The sequence below is a fragment of the Armigeres subalbatus genome, chromosome 2, assembly GCF_024139115.2.
Source record: "Armigeres subalbatus isolate Guangzhou_Male chromosome 2, GZ_Asu_2, whole genome shotgun sequence".
Taxonomy (NCBI): Eukaryota; Metazoa; Arthropoda; class Insecta; order Diptera; family Culicidae; genus Armigeres; species Armigeres subalbatus.
The window spans coordinates 172,164,564-172,172,362 of record NC_085140.1 but is presented as its reverse complement, the minus strand read 5'-3'; positions in this window follow the sequence as shown (position 1 = coordinate 172,172,362).

Below are 7,799 nucleotides of genomic sequence, written 5' to 3'. Positions count from 1 at the left end.
TTGTTTCCTATGATACTATGATTTCTTTAAAATTGTGGTTCTGAAAAGATCCAAATTATTTCTAATATTGCGCCTTTAATATCATTAACAGCTTAATGGTTCAGAAGTGTACTCCCCCAATATGGCTAAGAGTGCCATAGACGTCATAGTAGCGAAACAGCCTACCAAATAGTCCGAATATTGCGAGAACAATTCACTTGAATGCTGCGCACCACGACATTTCGAACAAAAGGTTTCGTGCGCGGGCTCGCGTGCTTGTATGAAATTGTAGTTCTGAAAAGAATCGATTTATTTTCAAAAAATGCGCCTTTTCAATCGCTGCAGAAACAAAACCAAAATCAGAATCTTGAGAGAAAATTTCATTTGGCTGCTACTCAGTAGACCTCTTCATGTTTTCAAAAAGTATCATAAATTCAACCGGTCAGCCCAGAATCACAATTCTTGTACTAAAATAAGCCTCCTGACGAATTTTCAGGTAATTCGGATAAAATTTCGAGGTGGCTCAAGTCAATTTAGTGTTTTATGCTATTTACAATTTTGAAAAAAATTCTAACATGAGATATAGATGCCGAAAACTATCGCAACAACCTCTATATGGAAGCTTTTGGTATGCTCTACAAGTCTTGCGAACATTGCGATTCGTTCCGTTCACGTTTTGACCACGTTAAAGTGATTTTCGAGCTTTTAAGTGCATACAAACACTGTTTCCCATAGAAGTCCCGGAGTAGACGAAAATAGCTCAATAATATCAAATGTTGATAAGATAGCAAAATGAAATATGGATATGATTGATATAAGAGATAAAAGATCAGACGACAATATCAATATTTTGCACTAAAATATCATGAGAATATCAAGATATTTTTTTTCCAATTTCGTTTATTTGGTAGGCTCAGGCGTGTATAACACTTTACGGAGCCATTGTTCTTTGTGATATATACAATCAATATCATTTTATTATACGGTTAGTAAGAGGGGGGTAGAAGCTCGTGGTGACTCGAGGTTAGTTTACAATGTTTAAAGATGGACGGGGCTTAGGATTTGGGATCAGGAAATTTCAGCTTCTCATCCGGGTATTTGGCGTCAGTGACGATGTGGCGTGTCGTCGTGCTCGAGGAATGGTTCGACTGGGAGCATCTTCCGGATGGCAAGAGCTATGGAGCTCTACGGAACAAAAAGGCAGAAACAGAACAAAATAAAACTTTAAAGAGAGAAAAAAAAACAAAATGTTAGATTGTTAGATGTTAGCACAAAGAAAACTATAAATGGCCTGCATATAGACAACATCACGATCTCCCAAAACACCGCGAACTTCCCTGAAGGGTTGTTTACCTCGGGCCACAAGGGTATCCAATAATTGCTCTCTGGAGGCGTCATTTTCCGAGCAGGACCAAACTACGTGATCGATGTCATCATAACCGGCTCCGCACCTACATAAGTTGCTATCGACAAGGTTTATTCTGTACAGATGTGCGTTTAGTGAATAGTGATTAGACATAAGTCTCGACATCACGCGAATGAAGCCTCGACTTAAGTCCTCCCTCTGAACAACGCTCGCCCAGAAACTTTTGGAACTATGGAAAATAGCCACCGTCCAAGTTCGTTGTGTGTCCAATTTATTGGCCAACTTTGAAGAGTACTCTGACGGACTAATGGGAAAAACTCGTTGCTTGAGTATTGTCTATCATAAACTTCACCTTCCTGTGCGCCCACCTTTGCCAGCGAGTCTGCCTTCTTATTGCCGTAGATTGAGCAGTGAGATGGGACCCAAACAAAGGTAATCTTGAATGATCTTTCGACCAAAACACGCATCTGCTCTCTTATGTTTGTAAGAAAGTAAGATGCGTGCTTAACAGGTTTCATCGACCGGAGTGCCTCGATTGAACTAAGTCTATCCGAGAAGATGAAATAATGGTCTACGGGCTGATTTGAAATTGTCCCCAAAGCGAAGTTAATTGCTGCCAGCTCAGCAACATAAACCGAACACGGTTCCGGAAGTTTTCGGAAGGTGGTTGAAGTTACATTGAAAACATCGAAGCCAGTGGATCCGTTAATGCGAGAACCATCAGTGAAATATCTGTTGTTGCAATTGACATGTCCATATTTTTCTGAAAAATGGGAGGGAATAGATATTTGTCGAAGATGATCTGGTATTCCTTGAATAGCGTATTTCATGGACAGATCGTATTCAATTGAGGAACTGTCGTTGGTGAAGTGAACTCGAGGTGGATTATAACACGGAAGACAAAGATCTGAAGAAATGTAGTTGAGATAGACTCTAAGGAATCTTGAACGACAAGTCAGTTCAAGCATTTTATCGAAGTTATCTAAGACAAGTGTGTTACTTGTTCCACATTTGACGAGTATTCTAAGTGAGAGCTCCCAGTAACGGTGCTTTAAAGGAGTGACTACAGCAAGCACCTCCAGGCTCATGTTATGCGTTGAATGCATGCAGTCAAGGGCAATACGCAAACAACGATACTGAATTCGTTCCAATTTGATCAGGTGGCAATCAGCTGCTGAGAGGAAGCAGAAGGAGCCATACTCTAAAACAAAGAGAATAGTCGTTATATAGAGTTTGATGAGGTCTTCCGGTGAGCACCCTACCAGGTTCCGGAGATAGAACGTAGAAAATGGATCCTTTTCCGGCATTTTTGTATCAAATACTCAAAATGGAGTTTCCAAGTACATTTAGAATCAAACACGACCCCAAGGTATTTAGAAGATAAAGATTGGTTGATGTCATCATTCAACAGTTTTAGTTTCAGTTGAGCTGGGTACCGCTTCCTAGTAAACACAACCAACTGAGTTTTTTGCGGTGAAAACTCGATCCTCAAATGTCTGGCCCAAACAGTCAGATTATCTAGGGTACTTTGCAATGGTCCTTGCAAGACAGCTGCACTTGGACCTCTTAGAGAGACCACGGCATCATCTGCAAGTTGTCTGAGCGTGCATTATCCTTCCAAACAATTGTCAATATCTTTAACATAGAAATTTTAAAGCAAGGGACTTAAACATGATCCTTGGGGAAGGCCCATGTAGCTATTTCTGGAAGTTGTCAGAGTGCCGAGTGTGAAGTTCATTTGTTTTTCTTACAACAAATTGTACAAGAAATTGTTCAAAATAACGGGTAATCCACTACTGTGCAGATTGTCTGACAGTACTTCTATGGAAACTGAATCAAAAGCGCCCTTAATATCCAAAAATACTGAAGCCAATTGCTCCTTGTGCGCAAAGGCCAGCTGAATATCTGAAGAGAGCAACGCTAGACAATCGTTTGTTCCTTTACCTTTTCGAAAACCAAACTGAGTATTTGAGAGTAATGCATTTTGTTCGACCCAATGGTCGACTCTTGAAAGGATCATTTTTTCCAATAACTTTCTCATGCATGATAGCATGGCGATCGGTCGGTATGAATTGTGATTAGACGCTGGTTTCCCAGGCTTTTGAATAGCTATTACTTTGACCTGTCGCCATTCAGGTGGCACAATGTTGTACTCCATGAAACAGTTGTACAGGTCAAGTAATCGTCTTTTTGCGATATCTGGGAGGTTTTTAAGAAGATTGAATTTGATGTTATCGCATCCCGGAGCAGAGTTATCCGATGAAAGAAGAGACATATGTCGAATTCGTTTTTAAACCTGGGTCAGTGCCAACCCGAACCCTGAATAAAAGAACATTTTCAGTTCCATCTGTCATTGAATATGTTGGTGTGCGTAGCATCGTGTTTGTTTTGAATCGAAACATATGATCCAGGACATCCAGTGCACTAGCAGTGCGTTGGCGTTGACTAATCAGATCATGATAAATAAATCTCGGGTACTTATTCAAAAGGACGTATGTGATTTTGTAAACAAAGATTCAAACGTCGATTTGTCCGATCTGATTGCACTCCCACGCAAACCAACACCATTAGCAGGTAGCCGAAGCCTCCCCCTATCTGTCTATGGTGATGGTTTGCGTGGGAGGGTAATCAGATCGGACAAATCGTCGTCTGAATCTTTGTTTACAAAATCACATACGTCCTTTTGAATAAGTACCCGAGAAATATGTTTAAGTGTGTGAACTGATTTTTGCGGATAGTGGAATTTACTTTTGGATGGATATAAACAGGGAAACTGCTCTTGGAATTCATCTCATGGCTCCGATATTCATATCATCGAAAAACAAAGCAATGGAAAGGAATTTGGATTGTTTATTATTTTTGTGATTTTTCTCAGCAGTGAGCACGCATGTTGACAAAAAGAGGCAACGAAATTGGTGCTGCATTTCTTTGTTTCCCGTGAGATGAATATATGTTCAGTGAGATGGAGATCGGAACAGTTCCCCTATTTAATTATATTCAATAATCCCGTGCACAAGAATTCCGTATTTCCGTAAATTCATCGATTGCCGCAAAAGTTTTTTTTTGGAGAACACTCAGAAGCATGTAATAAAAATTCTCCAGGATTCGCTATTTTTTTTCCTCGCTACCTCTCCTGATAAAGGTAGCCGCACACCTCGGGAAAATTTTCCGCTGGATTTTGGACCCCGTGCATTTTCAATTTTCAAGAATCTCCCGGAGGAATCGCTCAAGGTACTTCCGGGGGAATTTATGTACGAAACTTGCGGAGCAATTCCTGAAGGTTACTTCGAGTAAGTTCCTGTATTCTAGAAGGATTTTCTGAAGGAATTATATTGTAGGAATTTCCAAATTAATTCCTAGAGCAACTTCCTGAGAAAATCCTGGAACAGTATTCAAAGATATTCCTAGAAGAATTTTCAAAGGAATTCTTCTCGAAAAGATCGCTTGGAAAAAATATGGAGGAATGCCTAAAAGATATCGCCAAAAATTCAAGAAAGAATTACTGAAAGAAACTCTCAAGTATTATCTGGCAGAATTCCCGAAGGAAACTCTGAAACGCACGAAAAAGTTTTTGGAAGAATTTCAAAAGAAATTCTGCATAAGAAATAATTCTATTCGGTATTCCTCAAATATATTTTTCTGACAATTCTTAGCGGATTTTGTGAACGGGTTTCAAGGGGAATTCCCAAACTACATAATTCCATCCACCGACCTAATTTAGGACACCATCTGTGAGAAAAACCTGAATGAACTTATGAATACATAACTTCCCTAACAATTATTTTTAAAACAGAATCTAGACAACAGTACCGGATTAATTTCATTTTAAACTACAATAACAAATATCACAAAATTCCCGGAAAAAAGATTTTCAACGCGCATTTTATTTTAATAAACAGAAACAGATCGTTTCTCCCTTCTGCTTGTTTATTCCGCCCAGTCCCACCCACCCACGTGGTTTTGACAGTTGTAGTACAGTTGTATTGGTGAACCCGGTGCGAAACCGTGAAACAACACAGTGCGAACCCGACAGCTTTGGGGTTGGAACTAGTGCGAACCTAATTCCAACCTGAGCGAATAAAAAAACACTTTGACAGCACTTAGGTTGGAACTTTTTAAAAACGAATTCGACAATAGAATGTTCCAGCATTGTGAATGGTCCACCCAAAGAACCGGGATCATTGACTGATTCTCAAAATAGCGGTTCTGCTGGTACGGAATCTGGGCAGACCTTTTTTGCGAAGTTGAATATCTATCGATTGGAGTATTCTTCACCCTCATTGGTGGAAATGCGGTTCCGCATGTTGCGAGCCGTTTTCCAAAGTGTTGTCATTGAGGTTTCTCGTGATAGTCCCTCGACAAAACGTCGCCAGTAGCTACGTTTTTTTGCCTTGAGAAGATTTTTGAGTTTTCTTTCGAGCCTCAAATACTCTTCGAAAAGCTCTGACCTTCCGTGTTTACGGAAGGCCTTGAAGGCATCAGATTTCTCAGAATACAACTTAGTACATTCATCATCCCATCCAGGAGTGGCTGGTCTTCTGATGACAGATGTACTTGGAACGCGTCGTTTCTGAGCTTCTAGTGCGCTTTTTTGAATCAACTCAATAAGGAATCGATATTCATCCAAAGGTGGAAGAGTATCAGTTGAGTCAATACCAATTTTTACCGCCGATGCAAATTTTTGCCAGTCAATGTTCTTCGTAAGATTGTAAGGAACATTCACTGGCTCAGATTGTTGATAGCCACTCTTAATTGTGGTGACTATCGGCATAGTGACCATTACCATGGGGATCTTGAATTACCTTCCACGTGCAATCTAATGATAGTGAATTTGAACATAAAGACAGATCAATACGGCTTTGTTGACCATTTGGTCCTATTCGAGTTACTTTACCAGTGTTCAAAATATTCAAATTGGAATCGTCACACAAATCATAGAAAATAGGCGCTCTATAATCGTCATACGTTTCGCCCCATCCAATACCATGTGCGTTCATATCACCCAATATCAATACTGGAGATGATAGGAGGAAGACTGCGCTCCAAAAATGTCGACGATTAATAGAGGCATTTGGAGGAATGTACACTGAAGCTATGCAAAAATCTTTATTCTTCACATTTACTTGGCATGCGACGATTTCTAAGCCGGGAACAGTCGGAATGGGAATTCTGTAGAAGGAGTAGCATTTTTTGATCCCCAAAAGAACGCCACCATAATGATCATCCCGATCTTGGCGAATAATATTAAAATCGTGGAAGTTGATTTCATCTTCAGAAGAAAGCCATGTTTCACAGAGTGCAAATACATCGCAATCGGAATTGCGAATCAAAAACTTGAACACGTCTAATTTATTTTTCAGACTATGACAGTTCCACTGCAGCACAGTGATTGTATCTTGGGTATTGGCCGTATTATCCATCGAAAGATACAATTCCTGCAAGAAGGGGCCATGAAACAGTCAATTGCTTCAGATAACTTTCCACTGTTGGTATAAAAAGGTCAATGTTAGGCCTCAATGAATTCGGAAAATTGAATAAATTCAAAAAAACGGTCCGAAAGGTCCTTAAAGGAGATCAATCCTCGCTTGGACGGAATACTTTTACTAGAAGTGCGAATTACTTTTTTTCTTTCGTCGGAACATCGGATTTTGGCAATGGCGGGAATGTCTTACTGTAACTATGATCGAAAGAAGCAGTAGGAACAGGTTGCTTCGGGATCTTAAATAAACCCCCATTACCTTCAGATTTTGCCAAGCTTTTATGGATGATTTTTGTTCTCTTGCGGCGCGATCCCGGGGAAGACGGTTGCTTCCTCTTTTCGGGCACGTGTACCTCCGCAGGATCATCCATATCCACTATGGGGGATCCCCATACAAGCGAGCGGTCAAAAATAAAATTGGACTTTTAAAGTGATTTTCCACTTAGTTTTAGCTGTGTATGGTCGAAATAGCATGAATATACAATTTCCAACCCCCCCCCCTTTGGGGATCGTCTATGAATTACGTAATTATTTTTTTCATAGGTTCGATTAACGTGACAAAGCAAACCTATTTGGGAAGTTGAAATTTCGTGCGTTTTCTTAAGGAGAAGGAAGGGGCTGTACAAAACTAAGTTCAGCAATTTATGGACATTATGGCGGCGATCATGTTAAATGACATTAATTTCATGACATTCCGTGATATTTTTGTTCTCACTCTCATGCCTCACAATTTGTATTTAGAACAATTTGTTTGACAAAGTACTAGGATCTGAAGGATCATAAAGCATTAAATGTTAATCAAATAATCAGAATTGAAAATAACTTTTGAAAAAGGGTATTAGCAAATTAGAAATCGCAATCCCATGACATTTTTACGTGTACAAGTTATTCAAAAATGAGATTAATATATTCTCAAAAATGTGGACATTCATTGTGGAATGTAAGAATGCTCCATTCTTCCGAAAAGCAAAATTC